Source organism: Neopsephotus bourkii, unplaced genomic scaffold (genome assembly GCF_033783945.1).
Source record: "Neopsephotus bourkii isolate Nb327-2 ecotype Australia unplaced genomic scaffold, CSIRO-AGI_Nbou_v1 NB_114, whole genome shotgun sequence".
Classification (NCBI taxonomy): Eukaryota; Metazoa; Chordata; class Aves; order Psittaciformes; family Psittacidae; genus Neopsephotus; species Neopsephotus bourkii.
The window spans coordinates 244201-269360 of NW_026900631.1; the positions used below are offsets into that span (position 1 = coordinate 244201).

Here is a 25160-nt window from a genome sequence, read left to right on the forward strand (position 1 = left end):
TTGTGTCCAAATCTGGAGCTGAGTTTGGCTGTGACCCAACATGAATGAATATTCTATGAACATCTTTTATATTACATTGTTCTTTCAGTTCCTTCATATCTTTAAAAAGCACTTAAATAAAATCAGAGTTTGAGTTAATCTTTAGACCCATGGCTGGTAAGCTCTAAAGAGAAAATGATTACATTGCTCCAGTGGAAACATTTGGTTTAGTTTGGTCTGATTTGTTCATGACCTTTTCATCCCCATCAGCTGAGCTGGTGTTTGTCCTTGTCACTGATGTTTTCAGGGGCTTCAGTCTGTATTTTCCTTTTTGTCTTAGCACATGAAATACCTTAGGTGAAAATAAAATGCATCAGGCATTGCTCTACGTTCATTCCGTAAACTGCATGTATTTGTGATGTCCATTTTTTTGTTGCAGAGGGATATGCCTGCTTTTAAACTTAAACCTCAAAGTCAGAATTCCATTTAAGGTCACTTTTCTTAACCTATGAGGGTGAAAATCCAGCATAGACACACCAGTGGCTGCTAGGTTTCATTCCTGAGCAAAAAAGTGAACTTCTTCAAAGGATGCTGTTGCTGTTGTTACAAAATGGTAGAAGGGTTTGGGTATGTCCTACAGAACAAAGGGTTTACAATGTTGGGAGTTCTCAAATGGGTGAATATGACCCTTAGACTGAGTTTGACCACATTTACAAGTGCAGAGCTGAGAGCAGAGGTGGCCCTGTGTGGCTCTAGGATGCACTCCAGGCAAGTGCTGTTCTCTGTCGTTTTTCAGCTGAGTACTACATTAGAGCACTGGGGGTTTTGCTGCAATAATTGACATAATTTGTGTCTGTGGAAGAGTAAGATAGTACCTGGAAAATATCTCACAAAGAGCCATTTCAGTGTCCAGTGGCTGCGCAGGGCATTAGTAAGCACTCGGGCAGTCAGCACCATCTGAGCTGGCCATAGCTCAGTGCAGTAGATGGATGTGTCTGCACTAGCACATTCATATATTATCATGAGCTGTCTTGGTTCACCACAGGAAAGGCAGTGCTCAGAGTGAACTCAGCCTGTGAGCATAGAAGAACACATGGTTTGTAACTCACTCCCTGTGTCTGGCCCTGGCCTGAGTTTCACAGGCCTACCTTAACTGTCCATCTGATGATGTCCCTGATCTCTGCATAACTCTTACAGGCTAGCTTGCTTGCTACTCCAACATGCATTTCCTTGGCTCATGCATATCCATGGCAAGGGGCACATTAAAAGAAACAGGACCATTGGCTCTACCAGAACAGAGCTGCCTCTTGTATTGGGTTTCTTTCTGGACCTGGATAGAAGGACAAACCATGGGAGGGTAAATTTGGCACTAGTGAGGAAGGGCTTAGATGCTATAGTAGTGACAGTAGCGTAATGGCATGTCTATGCTTTTGTTATTCTGTACTCAGATTCTACTGTGCTGGTTGGTGTAGTTACACCAGTGTAAAGGCTGTTGTGGGGCAAGCTGAGGACCAAAAACCTCTGAGCTCCTGAGAAGCTCTGAGCAACTCAGGGAACCCTTAGGCCAGTCCACTGGTGCTGTGGGAAGAACCCAAGAGAGTGGAGCTGGTGCTGAGAGCAGCTTTTTTTTATGTGGAGCATCAGCATGGAGTTGTGAGAGGAAGGTGTTCGAGAGGTGCTCACTGTCTCCATCTGCCTGGTTCTAGGGCATAGACAACCATGCTCTGATTACAGGGTTCTCAGAAAGCAGAATAATTCACACTGTCTGCAGACCCTCTCTACTTTTTCTTACAAACTGTTCTCCACCCTTGTTCCACCCAGCTAGATTTGGAGATCATGCCGTTGGTAAGAGCAATGAAAGATTAAAAATGACCAAAGTACAACATTAACAGTGGGAAAGAGCCATGTGATTTGTTAGAAATGCAAATGTGATGTAAATGTGGTGTTTAGAAGGCATAAAAGGGGAATCAGCAGCTCCTCACAGAAGAAGACATTCTGAGAGTGCTTTTAGGAGTAAGGGAATGAGACAAAGGAAAGGAAAGCTTCAGCTGAGGAAGTAGGAATTTGGTGTAGCTGTGGGATTCATTAGACCAACAGATACTTTCCCAGGACATGAGGTGGAAGAATCCATTGCTTGAGTAATTGGAAACTGATGGGTGGATAAGCCCAGGGGAATGATCCTTCTTGTTGGAGTGGGAGATGGACTTGGACTTTCCCATCTCTCGTTTCAAGGACTCTGTGTTTGAGTGAAGAGAGTAACAGAACTCTTTGTCTGTGCCAAAAGGTCTTGGCTGTGTTCTGAGGTTCTCACACCCACAGAATACCAGGCTCTGGCGTGTGAAGGTACCTTGGTGGCTGTTTTAACTGTTTTCTAAGTATTTTAAGAACTTTTAGGACAGTCATAAATCGCCTGAGTGTGGGCTGACTACATGGAATATTTCAAACAAGGTCAGAAGTTGTTCTGGGCACACCACATACTGAAGATTTTTAGCACACTGAGAAGTCTTCCCTCACATGGCTGTTTGAAGGAGGTGGTTGAGCATTTTGAGCAGCTTTTCTTGCCTGATGTGTCATGTGTTGTACAGGGGAGAGAGTTGGGACTTAATAGTTGCAAATTTGTTGAATCTGGAATGCGTATCAAGGAGCTTGGTCTCAGTTACTCTCTCAGGTGGTGCCTTATGGTTGTAATTAGGCAGAACATGATGATTTTGGGGAAGAGGAAGAAGGTTTTAGTATCAGTCAGTCTGTGACTGGTGATTTCCGATCAGGATAGACATTTTGAGCTGTCCCAAGCAACACAGAGTGTCCTTAGTGTAGATGTTCAGGAAGCATAGAAGAAACCCCCACTAAAGTTTAGAACAATAAGGAAATAGATGAGGGGAGATGGTGAGAAGACCAAAATACCTATGAATGTGAAGTTGTCTCTGTGGAAATTTCCTTATATATTCATTATTTATCACTTCTTTTTCAGACTGAAGGCTACAACTGCAAATTGGAGAACTAGAGTGAATCCTATTTTTTTCTAGGATTTGTGATCCAGGGTAGCAGCTCAGCCAATTTGAGAGGCAAGAAAGACCAGAGGGATTGCCAGTGAGCCAACCTGTTGTACTTAGCACCTAACCAGAAAATTAGTAGTCCCTTTGAAAGTGATACTTCTGAGCTTTGCTTTCCCTACACTACTGTGGAAGGGGTGAAGGGGACATGGCCTGGGGTGCAGGAATGAAGTGATATTCCAGTCTATGGCTGCTGTTTGCCATTCCTACATGGTGGTCATGAATGATGCTGAAGACATCTATTGACAAACACAGATGTGACATGTTCGTGTTTGGGTTTTGAAACAAGGTGTTCATGTCCATGCTTTGATGCATTTCTTCTGCAGTTTTACCTACCTAAATTTGTCATGCATGACACTAACTTTTCCTTACCAGAGGCAGTATTTCATACTTCCATTTAGGTACCATTTCCTTGAGCTGTCTACATCTGGACAGCTGAGTGCAAGTGGAGTCATTTCAATAGCTGCTGAATGGGGAGAGCTGCTATAAACCTCAGCTGTGTCTGGCTTTTGCTGCAGCCCAAGCCTGGAGCCGGAACTGTTCAGACATGGCAGTTATATTTCAGTGGAGATAGATTATTTATGGATTCCTGGTTGTCCCCATATTTAAAAACATGTGAAATCTGTTGGTGTGCAGAAAATAAGTCTGGGAGAGGTCAGCCAAGATAGCAAAGTGTGCAAAAAACCATGGCAGACATCCACTTAGTGCTGTAAATCAAGCACTTTCCCTGCTTTTCAGGCAGATACTTGATTCTGCTGGATTTGTCATATGATGTTCTCTTAATCAAATAGGAATTTGAAGCCATCTTATATAGCTCATTCTTATCAGAACCACATGTGCTAGTTTATTGTTATTGTTACTTATTATTAGGGGAAACCTTTCTTATGAGGGTGGTGAGGTGCTAGCACAGGTTACTCAGAGAAGCTGTGATTGTCCCATCCCTGGCAGGGTTCAAGGCCAGGATGGATGGGGCTTAGAGCAACCTGGTCTAGTGGAACGTGTCCCTGCCCATAGCAGGGGGATGGAACTGAATGAGCTTTGAGATCCCTTCCAAACCAAACCAGTCTGGGATTCTATAACGAAAACAAAGGCATGCTTTGAAAGAAGTGAATTTCTTCATCAGGAATGAAACCCAGCATCCAAAGTGGTGTCGATAGTGGATTTCTGATGGTTCTGTGAATTACTGAGACAGTTTGGATTGGGGGAATCTTGGGTCTCTCTAAATGAGCCGAGGTTGAGAGTTGTCTCTGTTGAACAAACAGGCAAATGTGTCTGAGACTCTTTAATTTAGATTTCAGTTTATTACATTTCTTCATGTAACAAACATATCGTGCCGTGAACTCTTTGTAAGTGGTCATGTACTCACTGGAGGGTAACAATCATTTGGCCAAATACAGTTTCAGATCAAACCAGTCCCAGAGTTCAGAGGTGTTCAGATGAAGGGAATTGATTTGGCTCATCACATTATATAGTTGTATAGCTGTCTGTAGCTGTGGTGAAGGAATCTGTCTCCTAGCTAAATGTAATGTTTTGCATGTGCTTATTTTTAACACACTCTGAGGAGCTCTGATGCAACTTTGAAACTATTTCAGTAAATATTAGTTTTTAATATGGAACATCTGTACCCGATTGCAAGAAGGAATGTCACAGACTTTATCTTTCTCAGTTCTCTTTCACCCCATGTGAAAATGTTGTCCAAGCTGAACAGCACAGTTCCCTTTCAGACTTACAAGGGAGGAAAACTGAGGGAGATCTGGGTTCACCCTGCCTGATTTTAGGCATTAAATGGACATTAGGATTTCGTGGGTACTTAAGCCAGCATGACTACTGATAGAAGCAGCTGGACCCCTCCGCATCATTCCTGCCCATCCAGCCCCCTGCCTTGTGGCAGTGCAAGCGTAATGAACAGGGTTGTTCTAACCCCGCTCTCCCCTCTGGTTCCCCATGTATGAGCAAAGCCTGTGCTATCAGCATGGGAATGAGATGAATAGCTGGTCCAGAGGGCACAGAGCTGGAAATGCTGCAGGCCTAGGGGTCCAAGATTTTTTGAGCTTTCTCTGTAGTCAGCACACTGTCTCATGCCTGGTATCTTCCACATTACTTTTTACTTAGGATTGGTCCTCACAAGTTGAGCAGCCAGCAAGTGCTAACCAAGTACCAGCTAAGCTGAATCCTGTTTCCCATCTGAGAGCCACTAAGACCATGGGGGAAAGTTTAAGATAAATGTGCTCAAAACCAGCACTGTTGATCCAGCACCTTTCAACAGTGCTGAAGTTCACCGGAAATCCAATGGAAGCACAAACCAAACTTAAACCATTAATGCATTTAGCTGGTATATTATTCTCCAAAGTGTTAGCAGCCTGAACTAAAACTGCCAAGAAGTTTAAAGCAAGCCTGTGTCTCAATGTGAAGGCCATATATTACTTTACCAGATCAGGCCTTTATTTATGCTGCTTTTTGTTACATTAGGGTTTGTGGGATGGAATTGCTTAATAAACTGTCACATTAATGTTTCCACTTAGCCTATTGCTGGCAATACTTGCCTTTCAACAGCAATGGTAATGTTAGAATGACATTGAACAGGCAGGCAAAAATCCTGGGTGTAAATTAGGCTTTTTAGAGCTTACTGCTTGTGTAGGATGGACTGGAGGTGAATGTGTTTTACAAAGGCACAACTTCTAAACCTTTGCCTTTCTCTGAACCAAGTCACATAAAATGAAAACTCTTCAGAAGATGGATTTTTGAAGATCCCAAGGGAAAATTTCTGTCATTATGACACATGCTGGGAATAATGCCTAGAACAAATGGTCTCTTAGATGAAGACAATACTGAAGCAAGGGAATAAATAAAAGGAATTGGAAGTAGTGATATGTGCTAAACAGTATGATTTACCTTCCGGTCTGAGACCTCTTGGGAGAACTGTATGTGAATTGGGATAAAAAGAAACATCGCTTGCTTAGAAAAGTGAGATGTGACAGAAGAGGAGGCTTTCCTCTTTTTATCAACAGTATGTATACTTGCTTTGAAATCCAAAATATGAAAAGAGTTAGTCTCATGAGTATGGAAAGAGGGAAGAGCATGGACACTTTGAGATGAGGACCTGCTGCAGTTTACCACCACAGGAAGGTCAGGTAGAGGGAGATCTGCGGGCGTTTTTCAACAATGAGGAAAATGCTCTGAAACACAGGGTTGGTGGAAAGGGAATTTGAGGGAATCAGAGCTCTTCAGACGTCTGCTGAGAAAGGGAGGAAGTGAGAGCATAAGCCGTCTGTGTAGTGAGGAAATAATGACACTGGAAAGGGAATAATATCTTCTCTACATCATTGAGCTTATCTTGCAGTAAGAAAGATTTAGGACAGGTACTAGATAACCTGGAAAATGGAGCAGACAGATACTGCATGAAGAGGCAGTGAGGGCCAGTGGAAGACAAATTCACTAGGCAAACATTTGTCAAAAAGGACAAAGGTACAGCTGATTCTTCCTTGGGGCAGAATGTGGATTAGATGGTCTCTTCAGGTTGTTCCCAGATGCATTTTATGGTGACTGTTACTATTGCAGGAACTTGCTATAAAGTAAATGCATATTAGACAGCATCAAGCTAATCTGAGAACAGTACTGGCTTCTTCCGCCACTTTGAAGATTGCTCTCCCAAGCAGTGCACTCTGATCTGTGTGCTCCTTTCCCCTGGGAAGTGAAGGAGGGGAAAGAAACAATTGATGGTAACAATTGTGAATGCACTACTCTACGGTACTTGGACCTTAGATGTGTGAGTACAATGTAAAAACCCCAAAATGACAGAATTACATACTGTTATCACCAAAAATAGTCAAGACAACCTTCTGCAATAACTACTTCTTTAGAACAGTAAAAGAAACCAAATAAGAAAACTAAATTCAAGCAATGAATCCATATCTGAAACTGCATCTGCCATGGAGAAAAAGAGTCTTGACATTTACTGAAATACAGTGTTGAGGCGTAAATGGTCCTCTCTGAGATGCTTCTGAGATCATGTGATGCAGCTTGAAATCTCTTCACTATGGCCATACTCTGAAGAAAATGAAAAGCTCATTTCCCCTGCAGGGTATTAGATATGAAGGTAAAGGTGCATCTGCAGAAAACCTGCTATTCACTGCTTGAGTGGTGAGTAGGGTTAGCTGAGAAAATGATTGTGAATAACATACTGTTTGTCCACTTCGAGCTGGGTGTTGTGTATAACCCTGAGAGCAGTCCATCTCCCCATTTAGAAGAGATTTATTTTCATGCGCATTTTGCCTGGGCAATGTAGGTTTTTTCCCTGGTATTGTTAGACAAGCAGTTATTTTCTGTTGAGCACAAGGTTGTTTCTGGTGTGTTTTATTATATATATATGTATTATTTATACACAGAAAATCTTATTTATATATGGAAAATATATATTTATGTGGAAAAAGATCTTAAATGTTTATTCTTTGAAATGATTTGGAACATTCAGTGATTCACAAGTCCAAATTCAGAAAGAATTCCAAAGTCAGAAATCTTCAGTAGGACACTAAATAATTAATTCTTACTGAGTTTGAATTATTGAAGATATTTAATTACACCTGAGCATTAAAAATACTATGAGTGTCTGTGCCTAAGGGCCATGTCTGAGTGAAAGGCTAGAGCTGAAACTCCAGTGGAAGGTGGGGAAGCCTTGGAGGAGCAGCTTTCTACGTACTTGGTGTTGTAATGTCCTGAAAATATGTGTGTGACAAAGCTCTTTGCTTATTCTAGCTGTTTGTTAGCAAAGACCAACCCATAACCCCCTCTAACAGCATTCACATTGGTTGTAGGATTGAGTCAAACTTTAGTTTTTATTGCTGCTTTTCATTTAGTATTTCTCACTTTCTCTACCCGTGTGCCTTGTGTCTGGGTTTGGATGCCTGGGGACTTTGAAGATGCTGAGAATGAGAGGCAAGTTGGGATTGTCAGGATGCTGATGATGGTGTTCAAGGCCAGGCTGGACAGAGCCTTGGGTGACATGATCTAGTGTGAGGTGTCCCTGCCCATGACAGGGGGTTGGAATCTTAAGGTCCTTTCCAACCCAAACTATTCTATGATTCTGTGATGAAGGGCAGGCAAAGCGTCTTATTGCTGAGGAATTTCTTGCTACATAGAATTGCACTTTGCAGGTTGAGCATCTTAGAAGTTTCTTTTCCACCCTTCCAACCAGACCTTGCAATCATTCAGGAACGAAAATGGCACTAAAATAAAATAGCAAATTTAAAGTCTTTGTATTATAATAGGATAGCATATAGTACTGTTTATTTTAGTAAGGCTAAGAATCTATAGAGTTCTTACTATAATTATGTCATTTCTCCTGTTAAATATTCAGAGTGCTGAAATGCTGTGTTAGTGCTGGGCACTGATGATAACTCTGTGCTCTGGTTCCACGGGACTTGGGCAATGATAGATAAGTGAATAGAGTGATGCTACAGTCTGCTGATCTGAGCAGTCACTGCCAGGCTCTGTATTTGCGTATGTAGGATGAGAATATAGATTTTCCTTTTTTTCCAGAGAGAGGATGACTAGAAATGTGGTTTTTACTTCCATCACTAATCCGCAGTAATTGTCCCTTAGGAAGGGGGGTTTCTTCCCACTTCCCCTTTCTGCCCTTTCCTTTTTCACCAACAAGAGCAAATGTTTGCCCTCCAACAACTTTACTACATGGACCCTTTAGATTAAGTGATGCCTAAATGCCTCCTTAGGAGCACAGTGTTGGATGGCAATAGCAAAATGAGCATGATGTTGGATGGCAAGTACATATTTTGAGGAAAGCGGTTGCTACACTCTGTGGCTTCTTGATCTGATCTAAAGCCTATTTACTATGCTGAGAGGAAGAGGCTTCCTATCTTGTATAATCATTCCGGTGTGGCACTCTACATTGTGCTACCTGCAAGTTGTGTTCCCCTTTTCAGTTCTCTTCCTGACTGTTCCCAGATGACTGATGTGTGCAGAGATGTCCACCACCTTGCAGGCTAGGGCTCCTCATGAACAGCTTCTTATTGGTGGGAAATCTACATTTACAGTTTGAACCCATGAAGTCAACAGTGACTGCAGCTTTTAGAACCAATGTAGCTAAACCGTGACATCTGTTGCACATTTATATGGTTGTCTTGTGGAAGTCTGAGTCTTTGGATAGAATTAGAAACCCTGTAAAACACTGGTGAATTTGAGCTCTGACAGTTAATACAACTTCATTCTTCCAGGACCTCCACGCTAAACATCAGTTCTGGATTACAGCAGGAACCCCAAAGCTTCTCTGTATCTTTCCAGTGTTCAGATCCAACCAGTCAGAGCTGAAGAAAAATTGTATGGCATCCTAAAAGTAAGGGAAAAGGCTCATGTGCTTACTGCCATTTCTGTTTTAATTCATCAGGAAGCGGATTATGAAAGCCTCACATTTACCAAAGTGAGAGTTGTGTCTATGGGTAAGAGAGAGGGGCTGTAGAAGAAGGCAGGATAAAAGCTGTGGCAGGAACAGATACAGACTTGAGAGGTGAAGCATTACAAGATCAATTCTGTGTTTCCAGAACTGTTCCTACTTAGTGCTGGAGAGGCTGTCAAGAGGTACCTGCATGTTGTGGCACAGGGGTTTTGGAGGATCTTTTTTCTAGGAGATGTGAAACTGGAGATGTGTTCACAGCAGACACCAGTGGGTGTGTTGTGTCACATCAGCTCTGGATGTAAAGACTAATCAAGTGCCTGTAGGAGTGGGGGCTATGGGATTGATTATGAAAGAAATTGAATTCATCATTGCAAATCTGTGTAGGTTTTGTTTCCTCCTTGGGAGGTAATTACAGAGCCAGGCTTCATAACTTGAGATGTCTTTAAGCAATGCATAAATCCATAGTATTTATCTGTATCCTAAGTCCTGTTCTATTTTTCATGATTTCAATAACTTCAACCTGTGATTCATCTCTTGCTGGAATTCCACACCTACCGATGTCAAGTATTTTGTCCCAACTCCAGACAAGATGTCAGTGAATGCTGACATTTTTGTCTTCAACCCAAACTGATGATGAAACTGAGGACTGTCAGCTGAGGACATTCTTATCTCCAGCAGCTGGTCAATAAGCCAAGCTGCTGCAAACCCAGTGGTTCATCAGTTGGGGGGAATCTGCACATCTTGGTTGCCTGAGTCAGCTACCTAAAGGAGTTGCTAATGGCTAAAAGTTTGCCTGAATCATTGGGCTGCTGGGTGCACTAAGCATCTGTTCACAGCCTGCCTGCTGTAATTAAAGAGACAGGGATGTGCTATTTAAAAAGCAGAGGCAGCAGTGCATTGCTGGACTGAGGATAATTTTGTTTCAGTGTTGTTAATATTGCTTCTTGTTTGTCCTAGGATCAAGGCCATTAGCTGTGACTGTCCATGATGTATATAGCTGCATTTGGGGGATTTCTAGGTCTCAAATCTGCTTCTTCAGGTTTTAGTGGACAGAGGACTAATGATGTGATAGATAATAGTTGTCATCAGTGTGAGAACAGGGCCTGCCAAAGTGAACCACGGAGGGGACTGTTCAGTACCGAGGATCATCAGCTTAGGGTGCAGGTGAACGAAGTTCAAATCGCAGCAGTTATATAGACCTCATGTGTCTTTAGGCTGGTCAGTCATCTCTGCCTCAATGCCATATACCTGCAAGCTAGGAATGATGGTATATCCCCAATCTCACAGGGATAAGTTATATTCAGAGAGATTTCTGAGCTGCTTGTGTATTCGGTACTGGGACTGTAGCTTGACAGATGGAAGCTGCAGGGTAAAGTGGCCTTTTCTCTCAGTGTATGTATAATATGCAGTTATTTGTATGTTAATGGAAGTTTCTGCCACTGATAACAGATTGGCTCTCAATCTATTCTGGAAAAAGCAGTTAAACCAGCTGTTATCTGATGCCATATTTGAAAACTTTAAAAATACACTTCACTCATGAGCCTAGTATTGTTGGGTAGTTCTGAGTTCCATGGAAAGCAAATACCTTTGCTGAAGTGCATATGGCACGTTAAGCCTTCCAGAGCACGGTTCCATTTATGTCTCCTTTCTAAAAGGAAACATGCCCATGAAGTCAGATTCTCAGTGTTGGTAAGGTGCTAAGTTATTAGGAAGATAGCGTTCTTGTTGCTTGGATAGCTTCAGGGTATGAGGCAGATAAAGCTTTATTAGGTCCGCTGATCTAGCTTGAACAAAATAGATCCTGTGGAAGGCCTAAAGCTTTTCTGTGCTTTCCAACTATCATTTGGTCTTACATAAGCCATTAAATCTTCCTACCCTGAGCTATTAAGAATCACCATTGTCAGCTTTGGGGAAAAAAAAAAACAAAACATTTTACCAGCCTCAAATGTTTAAAAATCCACTCAGAAATATTCTGATGCTATTTTTAATTGCTTCTTTCCTACTGAGAGATGAAAAACCCGAATGAATTTGGGCTCCTGGTTTTGTGCTGCTTTGCCAATGCTTTGCTGGGGCTGCATTTCAAGCAGGCTAGACAAAAGCACAAGCAGCATGACAGCCCCAGACTGTCCAGTTGTTCTCAATAGAGCCTGATCCAGTTGTTCTCAATAGAGAAATCTATCCGCAGACTGCAGTGTGTTTTGGATGAAGGCAGTTTGCTTTCATTTGAACTGATTCCAGAGCACGTGTGGGGAGTTAACTGAGACTGGAGGATGACACATTACCTAATCCGGTTACCATGTTGGTCTCTGGGGAGAGATGGCTCTTATGTGGAAATGATCTGCAGATTTGAGTTTGTCTCAACGTGGGTAACATATCTGTCTGTGTCTGATGTGAAAAAGCAGCTTGAACTGGGAGTGCACACAGCTGGCAGATCACTGGGCCTCTGTGCTTCGGTGTCTGAACTTTCGAACTCTCAAGCAGAAGCCTGCTACTTGCTAGCTGTGATTGAGATGGGCTGGCTGTCAGTGTTGGTAACGTGTGGACTAAAAGGTAGTGACATATCCCAAATCCTGCCATTAATGTCCCGAACCCTCTGATTAATAATCAGGCTTAAGAAAGAACCAAGTGTGGTGCTTCTGCGTTAGACTGTTTAGATCAGGAAAGTCGGGGGCTTAGGGTGCTGGAAAGATAAGGAAGTCAAAAAGGTGGCTTCCCAAAAAGAAGTGGTCTTGAAAAGAAGAGGACCTGGAAAGAAGGTGGTGAAGATCCTGACTGGAGAGAGCTGCATCAGAGAGATGCATGGACACACATGCCTAGGGATGTGCAGGGACCTTGGCCAATTGTGGGTGAGGCTGGTGACTCCAAAGAACTTTCTGACTTACCTTCTCAGGGTAGCAGTGATCTTCCTCTGGGGAGAGGCAGGCAAGACTTGGTGAATGTGTAAAGCTTGGAGGAGAGAAAATGAATTCACGTGAGAGAACCAGGCAGGGTAAAAGCTCTCTCTCTTTGATTCTTAAATACATTTCAGTACTCAGTTCTACCACTTGCTTTAGGTTTTTTTCACTTTGTTTTGTCTGTGACAGCCTGCTGCACTATATCCGTATGGGAAAGAAGTAGTCCTCTCTCATGGAGTGGGAAGGAAGGACAGGTGCCATTCAGGCTTGGCATCTTTTCTTGGCATTGTGAAGTTCTGAAGAAACCCATAATGCAGTTTATTTTAATGTCTGGGCAATGTGATTGACAGGAGAAAGGGGAACAGCTTCTGTTTGTCAGTTACCCCACTGTAGCTGTGTCTTGAGACGCTCACCAACTTGGTTTACTTGCTGTTAGGACTGTTAATGGGTGTTAACTGACACAACATTCCTTGCAATGTAGAGCTTTCTTCTCAGGGTGGGACAAGACACAAGCTCATCAGAGTTATGGAGAGCCGTTCCATATTGCTGATCTGTGAGGAATTTAAAGTGGGGAGCTGGAGAGCAGGAAAAGCAAGGGGTTGTACTGAGGTCGCTTCTTAAGACTCTTTCAGTTCTTAGGGTATGACTCCAATTTGCAAAACGTTGAGGATCTTTGGAAATGGTAGGTTGTATGGTAGGGGGGGAGCCCAACTCTTCCTGTTCATATGCAGCTTTCACAGCAACCTGGAATTCTTTTAAATCAATCCATGACAAGTGCAAAACACAGCCCTCTTTGCTGAGTGGAAATACACTTGTGTACTATTTGTACTATCTGTATCTAAGCGTGCCAGCAAGGCTGAAGCCAGAGCCCAGCTTAGCTGTATTGAAGCTGATCACAAGATCCTTAAGTTACTGTACACAGGATCAGTGGGACCACTGGGAAGCAGGAAATAATGTTGGCACTTCACTGCGCCTTCATCCAGGTTTGACCTCATACTACTTGTGTGTTACACTGGAGTGTTTCTCACAGGTGGCAGGTTTTGCTGGAATCCCCTTTTCCGAGCAATTCCTCATCCGTAGCTGTGTATTTTGGACAGTAACACACAGGGGGAAGTATTAAGGGCTGGTATTTAATGTTGGAATAAAGTTATCAAGAGAGCTGCTCATTAGAGTTCAGATGCAGATGAAAACCCCTCATGGATCCTTTGCACGGTTGAATACTGAAGCATAACTTACTGCTGGCAGCCATCCCTCAGAAGTTTTGGCCTTTGTTGAAGGTTTCAGTGAAATAGGTTGTTGTTGCAGAAGATTGATATTGCTTAAAAATGACTTACATCTCATTCATCTGCAGATTTCATAATCTTTGCAGAAGTGGATGCACCACATGTTTTCCCCCATTCCCTCCCTGCTAAAAATGGAACTGGAGAGATGGAAAAGTTCACTGGATTGCCCACATTTCTGCAGTCAGCCAATGTCAAAACCAGCAAGGTAATCCAAGAGTCTTGGATTTTGGTGGGTCATTTGCTTCATATATAATTTAGGAAACGGAAGCCTTTTTATAGGTTAGTTTTCAACATCTCTCTCCGATGGGACCGTCTTCAAACACCTTTCTTAGATCTCCTGTCTTTAATTACTGCTTATCTCAGAGTCATTTTAGGATCTGCATCTGGCTGAGTTATGTCTGTGCTTGAATCTGCTGTAATTCTGTCATTGATACAGCTACCTCTGTGCCTCATGTCTTGTCTGGGATAAATAGGGATACCCCCTGTCTTCTGCCCACATGGCTGCCATGCACAGCATAAGGTGACCTGAGCAAGCATTCCCACTGGTGTCCTAACCTGCCTGCTCTAACCTGCTCTGCTTGCATCTCTGCAAGCAGATAAATAGGGATACCCCCTGTCTTCTGCCCACATGGCTGCCATGCACAGCATAAGGTGACCTGAGCAAGCATTCCCACTGGTGTCCTAACCTGCCTGCTCTAACCTGCTCTGTTTGCGTCTCTGCCTCTACATTTGCTGTCCATGCAGCAGGTGGGTTTGCTTTCAAGACCAAAGTTGTGACAGCTTTCAAAAGATATTGTGGGCATATATTTCTCTTTCTTTGCTGTTAACCTGATCTTTGACTTTCTACACAAAAGAAATAAAGGAGCATTGATCCAGCTGCTTTTCAAGGGAATATTTGATTTGATGCCTCTCTACCGGTTGATAGGGAGCAGGGATAATAGAGAAACAGATTTCTCTGAAGTGGGCAAGCACTGGGATGAAGAACGTGACACAAAAAGAAGCATCAATGTAGCTGGAGTTTATTGTGAGAACTCATCAATGATTAGTTTATTTTTGCTCTTACTTATTACTTTCATGAACAACCTTGGCATAAAAAATAGACTGTGTTAATGAAGCTTCCTGATGGCACTCCACTGGGAGACAAGTCAGAACTCCAGCCTATCTTAGTGGTGTCATGAAAAAGTCAGCTGTCTTTTCTGAATATCTATTTGTATCTGTTTATTTTATTTACTGTCAGTGGTAAAACCCCTCATATTCCATGTGCACATTCCCTTTTTTCTCTCATTGGGGACATTAAAGGTTTAGTTTGGCCCAACTACGTGAAAAACTTAGCATTTTTTAAGGTGTCTGTCAAGTTGGTATTCACTCATTTCCACTGCCAAAAGCCCTATGAATAATGTAACTTGAAGCAAAAGCTCCAAATGAGGGTTACAGATAATTATTCATGCTCAAGACTTTGGCTATGAATCATTTCTACTGTACAGCCTGTGTAGCACCACCACTTTCACATTCCTTTGTTTCTGATGTAAGTAATTGGCAGCAATATGAAATGTGAGAGGGAACACATTTGCCTTGAACACAGGTATAACCACGATTAAAAGAAACGCAACCCTTTAAACCCAGAGTTATAGGGGCATCTAAATGGCAATTAGAATCCTTGAAAAATTCATTCAGATCCAGTGGAATGTCGCTGGCAGTCATTCAGGAGAGTAATTGCCCTGTGCACATGAAACATTTACATGTGGTAATTTAGTAATGAATATGAGCTGTCAGAAGGCATTTTATGGGTAATCAGCCATTCCTGCAGGCATAGCAGTGACTGAAACATTGAAAAATAACTTTGTGGAGGCAAGATTATCTGAAATAAGTGTTTTCTCTGGAAGCAAACAAAGAGCCCTATGATTTTTTAGGAAGGCAGTATACTGTAAGTCGACAAGGGCAGCCACTGGGAGCAAATAAAGAATCAATTGTGTTCTTATTATTGATTTAGATTAGTCATTTTAAGTAGTGGGTTTTTTTTTTTGAGGAGTACTTCTAGATTCCTAGCTACTCGGTGTGCAGATGTATTATCCGGCCGCCAGGAAGGGGAAAAGCAGGATTTCTCCATTCCAGCGTGCAAATCACATCGTCAGTTTTGAAAGGAGAAGCTCAGTTCTCCTTTCACTTTACTTGGATGAAACTGCTGACTGTACTGGAATAAGGGAGGGTAAAAGTGGCAACGTGCTGTTGTAGGGCACCTTAGGCACAGGCAAACTTGATCCATTTAGGAAGTTTAGTTGGAGCCACTGGTGCATAAGGAAGGTCAACCCAAACCATTGCCTTTGGATGTGGTGGTAGCTCACTCCCACTCCGTATGGGTGTTCATGACTTGAAAATGGATGAGAGAACTTCTGAATCTCTTTTACCCCTCTAAATCACACTGGGGGGAAGATCTCATGATGTTTGTCTCAGTTGCTTTATTGCTGTTGCTTTTGCTCTTGTCCAGGTATCTCTGAGGGATTTATGGGCTATTTGGGAAGAAATTCTTGCCTAAGGTCAGCTCCAGTTGCAGTCCCTGCTCCATTCAAATACCTTTTTGCTAGAACTGATTTGCCAACTGATCTTTTCATAAAGAGTATTTTGGGTTTTTCATCTTCTCCAGTGTTAGAATACTGTAAGACACTCCTGTATTCTAATTTACAGAAGGATTGTTTAAAATTGCTGATTTTGGATGCTATTTCAAGCATTAAAATAAATAGCATTAGGTGTCAACTTTACTTGTTGCTGTTTATGCAGCTAATATTCCTTTCCCTGTATTTTGTTGTTTTCTGGGTTTATTAAATGCTGAAAGGGGCAGCTCAACTCCTATTTCTGGTTTGCTTTATTGTGTAGTGGAAGTAAGTTTTCAGAAAGCAAAGGTTTGTTTTTTGCAGAACTGAAATTAAAACCTATTTCTGTTGATCTGTGGGGTGGTTTTAAACCTATTTGTGCCCTCTCTGTTTGCTACGAAGCTTAAATATGGGCTTAGATCAACACAACAGATTCTCTTCAATGCTGTGAGAATGAATGCAAAATCTATTGAAAAAAATTCTACCCTAAAAATTCATTAGACATAATTAGCAAAATATAGCTCCCCTGAGAAATGAGGAGATGAAATACATCAGCTGGCAAGAAGTAACTCCAGTGTTAAAGCTTTTCAGTATTGTCTCCTTTTCCCATAGATCACTTAGAAGATAGATCTCACTTGGAAGGAACCATGCTACGGAGTCTGTGTTCTTATTCTGCACTCTGGCCCTGCTCCTTCATCCTGGTGTCTCCACCTCAGGCAAGCAAATGGAAGATACTGCTGAGAGAAAAGCACCTTGAAGATAATCCCCTTTCTTCCCACAGCGAGTTACCCAAATATTACTGCTGTGGTGTTTGGCTGTTTCAAGGTTTGCAGGGCTATAAAGCATGTGATCATCCCAGGGGTAGGGGAGGAGCTGAAGGACATCTTTTCTTTTTGATGGAGCACTGAGGAGAAAGAACTGAGTAACAGAAAGACTATTTATAGAGGCTGCTTGCCAAATCAAAGCCCAAGCTTTAATTACATCTGCACACACTGTAGCCATGTTTAATAAAGCCCTAAATGCAGCGTCATCTGCCAGTTTGACTTGCTAGCATTTTTATCTTCCTTTCTGCAAAACCTGGCTCCTGTCAATGTGATCAGCTATTGAATAGGAGTGTGGATTGTGGGGCTGAAAATCAGTTGATGACCTGAGCTCATTTAACACGACCTTTTAAAAGTTGCAGTTTTGTCTGCTTGTGAAGCATTCACTGATGGTTGCAGATTGTTTTGTGTCTAACACTGCTATGGTAAAATAGGACCTCAGTAACTGAAGGGACTAGGGAATGGGCAGAAGCTTTTTGAGGGTGTATGGGAATTGAAGGATTGCCTTTGGTGTGTTCTGTTGTGTTTGGGGTTTGATTTCCATAGGGGCTGTCCATTCAGGCAGAACGATCAACACCAGCCCTTTACAAGCCCAGCTGAACCTTGTAAGTTGCCTTGTAACTTCAACAGAGACTCCCAAAGCAGTCCAGCTGGGCTTGAATTCCTGTTTCTTTTAGATAGCCTTTATCTAGGTCAGGGTTGAAGTTCTTGCTTAGAGCACTGCAAGATGCTTGTGCTTTCCTGTCATTGCTATTGAATTGACAGAGACAGATTTCCCAGTTTCTAGCCCCCAAATGCTACAAGACAGCGGTGCCCTTTAAGATTTCTGTCAGGTCTAACAGCAGCCTCTGGTCCTGTACAGGGAGAACTTGCTCCAGACTTAGGCCTTTCATCTTTCACTCTTTTCTGTCAATATTGTATTGCCTTAGCAGGTGCTTCTTTGACCTCACATCTTGCCTCCTTCCCCACGATTAATTTTGATCAGCAATGAAATCTAGTGCCAATTATTGATGCAGTGCTGAACTGACAAATGGCTCTCTGGGTGACAGCACTCACATCTGTGCTCATGGCACAAAGAGCTGGGTGCAGGAGTTCAGTAAAAAGGGTGGTGGAGTTCCACACATTGCTGTCCTCTCTCAGACGCTGATGGCTAAGTGGGGGCCATGGGGAGTCAGAGACCCCTGAACTCATAGAACATGGAGCCCTTCCCATCAAAGACTCCACTCTTAAGTTAAACTGTCTGTAGGTTTTCTTTCTTTTCAATGTTAGAATCATAGAATCAACTAGGTTGGAAAGGACCTTTAAGGTCATCAAGGATGCACTTTCTGTCCCATGGCTGTTCACTGTCAGCTGAAATACTGGCAGGACATTAGCAAGGGTGCTTCCTTCTTCACGCTCAGCAAAGTCTGTACCCTGGTTTTGGGGAGCAAACATGCAAGTTTCAAACTCAATTAGAAATTAAAATCTTTATTCTGGGGTAAGGGCCAAATGACTGCTGTTAGAATTGAAGCTGTTCTGGGTTGGGTTTTTTTATCCCTCTGTTGGCACATCTGTTTGTGTTGCATTGGGGACTGGCTATGTTATGAAGCCAAGTCCTCCCTACCAAGCAGCAGCTCTGGCTCAGCTTTGGTGGTTATTTAAAAGCTTAGAAGAGAATCATGAGCTGCTCCACTTGGACACTGGAACACAGAAGGTGATATGCTAATGGAGCTTTCATTAATGTGCCTGACGTCACTACCAGAGAGGAAAGCAAAGAGGCTGAGCAGCTGAGGTACTTTTCCACTGTTGAGCTGGTACTGACGCAGCTCTGTACTAGAGCTGCCTCTTTTCTCTTTCATTTGAAGCAGTTCTAATTTTCTGTGTGACTGCATCTGTGCACTGTAGCTTTCAAACATTGCCCTGGTGGATTACGCTCAGAGCTGAGCTTTTTATGAAACAGGGAACAGAGGCTGTGAAATTCCTTTTCCTTTAGTGTTATTACTGTCTGGGATAGATGCAATTAGGTTAGACAGGGAAAATTTCATGATGCAGCTCATCAGTGCTGCTCACATATGAGTACATATCTGTGTATTCAGGAAATCTGTCTTCTCTGAGACACAGACACCATGGATAATAAACAGCTGCATGTCATTTAATGTGTGAGCCAGAGGCACAGCCCCTGTTTTCCAGAGGGTTTCCACTATGGGAGCTCAAGCAGAAATTGTAGCAGAATTGAAACAGAATCTGTTCTTTTTGCCAGAACCTTTGCAAAATGAGCAGCTTTTAAGTGAGTATAGCAAGCAGCTTTAGCAATGCAGTACGTGATGGATGGATGGATGTCACATCATGGTGTATGGTACTGCGTATAGACCACAGAGCTGTGTTCGCTTTCTGTTTTCACCTCCAGAGGTGAAATACTTCATCTCTTTGTGCCTCAGCTACCCCATCACTTGTGCAATAGCAGTAATACCTTCCTTTATACAGTGTTTTGCTAGAACAAGTCTAAGATGAGCCAAGTCTGCATCTTCAAGAATTAAAAAAAATTAAAATGCATTTTGGTCATGATAATGACTAAATGTGGCCTAAAAAAGAGCAGATATGCTTGATAGGAAACAGTTTTACTCAGCACTAAATGAACTAAGTTGATACTGGAATTAATTAAATACAATTGCTATTGCAAGTGGATGGTTGTGAGTTGGAGAAATAGATTTGTCTTGTAATAAATTAACTCCAGTGTAATAAAAAAGATAAAGACAGAATGGAATTCTGAGGTTGAAAAAGCCATAGCAATGCTATTGGGATTGTTTCTTTTCAAATCAGAAATCAAGAGTGCAGAACTATTTATTGCTTTAACTTCAGCAAGAATATAATGACAACAGGGACCTTGTTAAACTGGGACACATATTCCAGTGACTAGAAACCTATTGTAATCACAATTACAGAGATACAGTCTTGGGCTTTAGTCCATATGTCTGTCTTAAAGAGAGCTATTAATGCCCTTGGTTTGCATCCAGCTTGCAGCCAGAGATACTTAACTAAGCATTTTCTTTTTGCTTCTATCATTAGCTGGGGTGCACAGACGAAGTAGATGGGACTGCCTTGTTCCTTAGTTCAATTAACAGACCTCTATTGTTTCTCAGGTATAAAAATCTGACAACACAGGATGAAAAATTACTCCAGAGCCTGTCAGTGGATGAGCAAATGAAATCCATCATGAATTTAAATGGAGACATGTATTATAACCTCCTGCCTTTCATTGCACCATGGATCTTTTTCCTGTGTAATGTTTATGGGGGTTTTGTTGAGATGCAAGGACAAGGACAAATTCAAGGAGTTCCTGTCTTCTTTGTCACGAGCTCCTATTACAATTCATTTACTTGGTGGGGAAGAGGTAGGATAAGGTCTCTGTTGAGGAAACATACACCATGGGGGTGCAATTTGTAACTCCCTCCATTCTTCCAAGCAGAATCAAACTCCTGGGTGGTGAATGGAGAAACTGAGCACAGGGACTCCACTGTGGTTATGCACAGTAGTAACAGCAGACAGTTATCACAGTATCACAGTATCACAGTATGTTAGAGATTGGAAGGGACCTCGAAAGATCATCTAGTCCAATCCCCCTGCCGGAGCAGGAACACCTAGATAAGGTTACACAGGAAGTGTCCAGGCGGGTTTTGAATGTCTCCAAAGAAGGAGATTCCACAGCCTCCCTGGGCAGCCTGTTCCAGTGTTCCGTCACCCTCACTGAGAAGAAGTTTCTTCTCAGGTTTAAGTGGAACCTCTTGTGCTCCAATTTGTACCCATTACCCCTTGTCCTTTCATTGCCACTGAGAAGAGCCTGGCTCCATCCTCGTGACACTCCCCGTTTATATATTTATATACACTAATAAGGTCACCCCTCAATCTCCTCTTCTCCAAACTATAGAGACCCAGCTCCCTCAGTCTTTCCTCATAAGGGAGATGCTCCACTCCCTTAATCATCTTAGTTGCCCTGCGCTGGATCTCTCCAGCAGGTCCCTGTCCTTTTAAACTGAGGGCCCAGAACTGGACACAATATTCCAGATGAGGTCTCACCAGGGCGAGTAGAGGGAAGGAGGACCTCTCTGACCTACTAACCACCCCCCTTCTAATACACCCAGGATGCCAGGCCTTCTTGGCCACAAGGGCACAGTGTCGCTCATGGTCACCCTGTCGTCCACCAGGACCCCCAGGTCCCCTCCCCTACACTGCTCTCTAACAGGTCGTTCCCCAGCCTATACTGGAACCTGGGGTTGTTCCTGCCCAGATGCAGGACTCTACACTTTCCCTTGTTATATTTCATCAAGTTATTCCCCACCCAGCTCTCCAGCCTGTCCAGATCTCTCTGGATGGCAGCAGAGCCTTCTGGCATGTCGGCCACCCTCCCAGCTTAGTGTCATCAGCAAACTTGCTGATAGTACACTCAATTCCCTCATCTAAATCGTTGATGAATATATTAAATAATACTGGTCCCAGAACCGACCCTTGAGGCACTCCACTAGTTACAGGCCTCCAACTAGACTCCGCCCCATAGACTACAGTTGTCTTGTAGGAAGTGCGTGTTTGCTCCATTTCTGCCTAGGAGCTGCTTGTGAATTGCTTGATGGTTGCTATCACCAGGGTACTTTGAGTCCCAAGAGTGGTGGTTGTAAATATATACTGGTTTTTAGGAATGCAGTTTCACTTGTGTGGGACCTGTGAAGGTAAACTGCTCTATAGCTGAAATATGTGGGAATAGAAAGAGACATACAGGAAATAATCCCATCCGGTAGTGATGTATTTTACTCTTTATGAATTTAGTTCTTCACAGGAGACACAAAGTCGGTGTTATTGAAGACAGTCTTAATTCATTATCTTTTTTTCTCATGAAAGCAAGTGACTCGTCAAGAGGGGCTGGGTGGTTGTGGCCCAAGCGCACCTTGTTTGCCCACCAGGTGGAGCCAAGTAAAGCTGTCCAGGCTCTAGTGAGTGCTCCATCATCTCTTAACGTGGAGCTCTGCAGCACAGTCAGTGCAAGGATTGATTGCCAGCAGCTCCAGATAGGACCTCCATTGCAGCTCCCTGCTCAGGGGCAGGGACCAGCAGCCTGTGCTCTCCCAGGAGGTGCTCCAGGTACACACAGGCTGTAGTGTCAGTGCCTGTGTTCACTCTGCTGTGCTTCAGTCCATCAGCATTCCTGTTCTAGTTTATACTTTTTCTTTCCTGTTATTGGCAGTAAAATTTGCTGAGGGAATAGGCATGGATGGTCCACTTAGTACAGCAGAGGAGAGGTGCTGTGTCAAGGGTGTTGGTGGCACTGAGCCTTGCAGCAGGGCATTGGGAAGGTACCTTTGACACTACCTTTGAAAAGGTACTTTACAGAGACCTTGGTCCTCTGATGTGTGCTGTGTCTCCTCTGAGGTGACAGCAAGCATCACTGTTGATGGGAAACCATGAGAGCTAAAGGCCAGCGCCCCCAAAAGCAAGCACCCCTTTATCTTTTAAAAGGAACCTGCTACTAATGCCTTCCACGCAAGGTCAGTAACTGTGTCCGCCCTTGTGTCCTAAAGTGCTCCTAAAGGCTGATACCCAGCTGTGAACACAAGTAAGGAGGATTAAATAACTGTTGGAAAGGAGGGCAAAGGTAGTTACACCAAACACCAAGGTATTTAACTTCTTTAGCTCTTTTTTCTTCTAAAAGTTAATGGCTGTTTGCTCAGCTCTGGTGAAGAATTTCTTTTCTGTCATCAGTGGTGTCAGGGTTGTTGGTTACATCAGATGGGTGTTATAGGGAGGCTTTGAAAGCCTTTCACTTTTTCAGGTGAAATGGCCTGGAGAGAAAGTTTAATGGGAAACAATTTATTGTATTCTGTTTAAAAATACTTTTAATTTTGTAATTAAACTAATTTTGACAGGTCTACTCATTGGTGAAAAAAATAATACAAATGGCTTAAACACTACAGATAAGGAAACTTAACAAGGAAGAATGCAGTTTTTGTACTTTTTTTGTAGGAGATTATGTTGCGTATAATCAGGATCGGAGTAATAGGACTTAAATTGCAATGCTGGAGGGGAATTAAAGTAGGTGAATTAAGTTCTGGCTCCTAAAACCCTACTTTGTGTAGGAATTTTGTTCTAGGAGTGATTTTTTTTTTCTCTCAAAGCTTGTTGCCTCCAGCAGGAGGACCTGAGCATTTTTCTATGCAGTCGTAAGTATGGTTTAATTACTCACAGCAGAGATTGAGTGGGATAAATCCCACAGCTGGCTGATGCTCTGAAAGGAAGCAGCAAAGGGGGAAGAGGCAGCTTAGGGATCCCGTGGGGCTGTTCATGGAACTATGGTGTGGTGGGAGCTGGACCAGCAGAAAGCTTCAGGGTGAAGAAGAAAGGTGGCGGTGTGTTGTCTAGGGACGGCTGGCAAATCAGAGTAAAGCTTCTAGATGAACAGCAAGCTGATACCAGAGAAAACTGGTTTGTGTTTCTTTTTGGTTTGTCCCTAAGCTTTGTTTTAACAAAGAATCTCACCTGTGTTCAGGCCCGTGCTATAGGTAACCTTGGAGAGAAGGGATAACAGCCCAGGTTAACATAGGGGAATGGCAGGTTGGAGGAGTTAATGTTGAAAGGGGAATGGCTGACTTGGTTAAGAGCCATCAGGAATTGCTTCTCAGAGCTGGTGAAGGTTGCATGAGCTTTCAGAGAGGCCCAGCACTGGAAATAGCTTTGAAAGTGAAGGCAGTGAGTTGGAGGGAGAAGCAAGGATCTTCAGTTTTTAGCAGAACAATGGGACAAAAAGTTGAAAACAAACCATCTTGAATGTGATGAGGTGTTACTGAACACCCAGTGGTGTTAAATCATGACAACAGTCTTAATTTCCTTCCACCTTAGGATAGCAGACCATGTCAATAAGGAAGAGGTGACTTCTGTCTTCCCTGCAGGAGAGCTTCTGGATACCATTTTGAATGACATTTTCATAAACAAGATAAAGACACACAGTGACATGAAGTGAGAGTTGTATAGTGGGGTGAGTCTTGAAGAGTACCTCTATGTGAGTGTCGATCAAATGGGGAGGATGCAGAGTGTGGGATTCCTTGGGAAGGTGTGGTGGGTCTGGTGCATGTCGGTGCTTAGGGCAGTAACTTGTGTGAGGAGCTAGAAAAGCTGCACATTGCATTTCTAGGCCACGCTCAGCTGGAAAAGCTGAAAGCATGTGGATGGAAGGATTAACATTCCAAAGGATCTTGACAATTAGAACAACTCATTTGAATTAAGTGGGATTCAGTTCAAGGACAGGCACAGAGTCCTATGATAAGGTATAAGTTATTTGTGAGATAGCTAGCAGGTTCTCAAGGGGTTCTAGTGGAGAGCAGCCTGAACACCAGTTGAGGCTATCACAGTGATGCAAGGAAACATAAACACCACCATACCACACAGAACCACTGGAAACAACCTTTGTGCTGTGTTTGGCACTGGTACGGCCACAGCTGGAGCATTTTGTCTCATTCCGGGCCCCACACGGAGACTTGGAGTGGATGGAGATCAGAGATCTGGAGAGCACAGGCACTGGGGCAAGGTTGGAAGAATTAATTTGTTTAATCTAGAGGCAAGATAAGTGCGGAGCTGTGAGAGTTCATAAAATCAAACGGCTGCCTCGGAGAAGGAGGTGTGCTCCGTGTGTGGTACAGGCAGCACAAGGAGTAGAAGGCTTATGCTCCACTGGAGGAAATCTGTATGAGACAGTGGGAAAGGCTTTCTAACAGCAGGACTACATAAACTGCTGACATAGAGGGTTTTAGGAACAGGGAAAACGAATTTCTAAGAGAAAATGAATGGATGCTGTTGCTATTGGAAAGGGACAGAGAATGAGTAAGACTGCCCTTTGTGCTTTTTTTAAGCTTGTTTTCTATAGGTGTTCAATAAAAGAGACATAGTTGCCTGTTTGAGCACAACAGGCACAGGAGAGTACCCAGTTCTTGTGGTTAGTTAGTGACCAGGAAAGGGGTTCCTAAGCTGGTAGGAGACATTCAACCTTCCTGCAAAGCTTATTGCAGTAAAGTGATGGTGAGGAAAAGGACTTTCTCCTGGGTGTCCTGTCACTACATGCCCTTATTAAAAGCCCCCATCCAGATTTCTTGTAGCCTCTTTAGGCACTGGGAGCTGCTC

The 25160-nt window shown here is 43.0% G+C and overlaps 1 long non-coding RNA gene across 2 annotated transcripts in view; it reads left to right on the plus strand.

Moving 5' to 3' along the window:
* LOC133218446 (uncharacterized) overlaps positions 1-23979 on the plus strand; it is a 33497-nt gene extending 9518 nt beyond the window's left edge. Inside the window, exons 2-3 of one of the 2 annotated variants that reach the window (XR_009727162.1) lie at positions 16816-16904; positions 23886-23979. This is a non-coding gene — a long non-coding RNA (uncharacterized LOC133218446). Of the gene's footprint in view, positions 1-16815; positions 16905-20143; positions 20455-23885 lie in introns of those variants that run through there. The other variant, XR_009727161.1, reaches the window with a different exon arrangement.
* Positions 23980-25160: the final 1181 nt, after the last annotated feature.